At 40.9% G+C, this 2,282-nt stretch overlaps 1 pseudogene; it reads left to right on the top strand.

Annotated features, from left to right (window-relative positions):
• Positions 1 to 1,828, top strand: LOC144716417 (uncharacterized; annotated as a pseudogene).
• Positions 1,829 to 2,282: the final 454 nt, after the last annotated feature.

The raw sequence follows: 2,282 nt of genomic DNA on the forward strand, positions 1-2,282 counted from the left end.
ATGGATGTAAACTCGAAAGCTACCAATGGTAGGGATAATCGTCCGAGTCTTATTCTGAAACAGAAAAGCCGCCCCACCACAACAGGTAGGTTGGTTCCTCCATTGTCGCTGGTTTTGGAGAGGAGACCATAGAATAAGTTGCTAAAACAAACAGAGGGGAGCTGTTCAATTATTCCGAAGACAGACTGTTGACAGCAGCTGGGTGGCCCCCCAAAATGCGGGCAGGTTCTTCTTTTAATGTCAGAAGAATTATTTTTTTTATTATAAAAAATCAGAAGAATAATGCAATAACTTAAGATAAGAAAAGGTGTGTTAGCATAATGCATGCATCTTTGTACAAGTGTTGCGTACAACCAAAAAGATCAAACCAATTCCACTCACCAGTAGTAGTAGCATTAAGTGCGATTGGGGGGCTAACATAAGGCACTTGCAACTTTCACAGATCTCCCTATCTAGTCTATCTATACTATATATAAAAAGAGAGATCTGCTGCATGAGCAACCCGACTGTGCGTGACATATGCTTCTTTATCCACAGGCCGCACTCAATCTTTATTTCAGAGCCAAGTTGCCCATTTTCTTGATTTGAAAGAAGTTCAAAAGACAGGGTTACGGTCAGGCCCCCTACCACTAGTATGACTAACTAGTGAACAGTTCTTTTGGGTGGAAAGCAGGCCGGGCCCTATGGGGGGGCATCTCTCGCAATGCAAGCAGCCTTGTTCATCACCACCCCCAAAAGCAAAAGATTTTAGAGTCAAGCAAGGCGTGAGTTTACGAGTGGGTGCGAATCTACGAATGATAAATGAAACAAAGGTTCAGCTTTAATTTAGGTAAAATACATGCAAAGATAGTGGTCTAATGACAAGGGCTGATGACTTCAATTCAAGATGGAGCCGTATGATGCGAAAGTATCATGTACAACTCTCTGAGAAGGGAGTGGCTATCCAGTGGAGCTTATAAAAACTACCACCGATCAGGTCAATTCTGCTTTGGGGCCACCCCTGTACTATTAGTATAGGGGTATGGGGTTCGAGACAAAGAAATATCAAGGAAACATACCAGTTTTTCCTATACACTTCACTTGGATCCGTTTTTATGCTATTAGCTATTATGTTGATTCTTTTTCAAACAGGAACCACCGATTCACAAATCTTATTAACCACATAGTTTAACCACAAATCTTATTCACAAATCTTAGTGAGCAGCACCAAATTTTTTTATGGATTGCTTCTTTTGCCTCTTTTGACGTCAAAGTGCCTATGGTACCAGTTCATATTTGGTTACTCGAAGCCCATGTAGAGGCGCCTATGGCTGGATCTGTCATCTTGGTAGAATTCCTTGAAAATTAGGAACCCACGGGTTTTTAAGATTTTCAATCCCCTTGTTTCCTGAAGCGACACTTCATTCCACTCCTTCCATTTATACTCCAAGCGCGATTGCTATAATATATACTACTTTGACCACTTCAAGATAGAGTGATCTTAAGAATATCATTGCCTACTCCCCAGTTGCTCATATGAATCTGGTGACTATTGGTATGTCTAGTTGGCAGGCGGCCATTAGGTCACCTATTTTGAGTTATGGACAAAGAGGTTATAAAGGAAATAAGGAATGTGCGATCCATCAACCTACTAGAAATGGGGGAGAAAACATAGCATGTCACAACAAAAATGTTGATTCAAGGCGTCACCAAAAGCTGTATGTTCCAAACATATAAACCCCAAACCAGGATAGGTGCGCAGGCAGCACCAGCACCGGCTCTACGAAAAATAAATCGAATCTTTGAGTTTCCTGTGAATAAGAATTGTTGGGCATTGGAGATATTAGCTCATCCAAGTATTTCACCAGCTTGTTTCTTATTATGGCTTGGCGGAAATTAACATAAACGAGATGAACATTTAAATCAATTGAAAGAGATTTTGTTCAATAGTTCTTGATCATTCTATCTATTTTGGAGACAAGATAGATAGAAATGTTGGATCCATAATAAAAAATCTATATGCATTTGATAGAGTCTACATCGTCTGTCGAGAGCAAAAGTCATCTCAGTTTTCTTATCCATCGGTCAAATGCACTTTTTCATAGATGTGATGCTAATCACTAAAGGAGTTGTTTTGTTGTTCTTCGCCACCTCGACACATTTCCCCCAATCGTCCCACACAGAAAGAAAGAGCGTGGAGCCCCGACCTGACCTGTAAGTCCGCTAACTTAAAGCGAGGAGTTGAGCCAGCAAACCGAAGTGACTTTCGTAACCATACTTCCTATAGCTAACATGTGTCCAGT

Source organism: Wolffia australiana, chromosome 2 (genome assembly GCF_029677425.1).
Source record: "Wolffia australiana isolate 7733 chromosome 2, ASM2967742v1".
NCBI lineage: Eukaryota > Viridiplantae > Streptophyta > Magnoliopsida > Alismatales > Araceae > Wolffia > Wolffia australiana.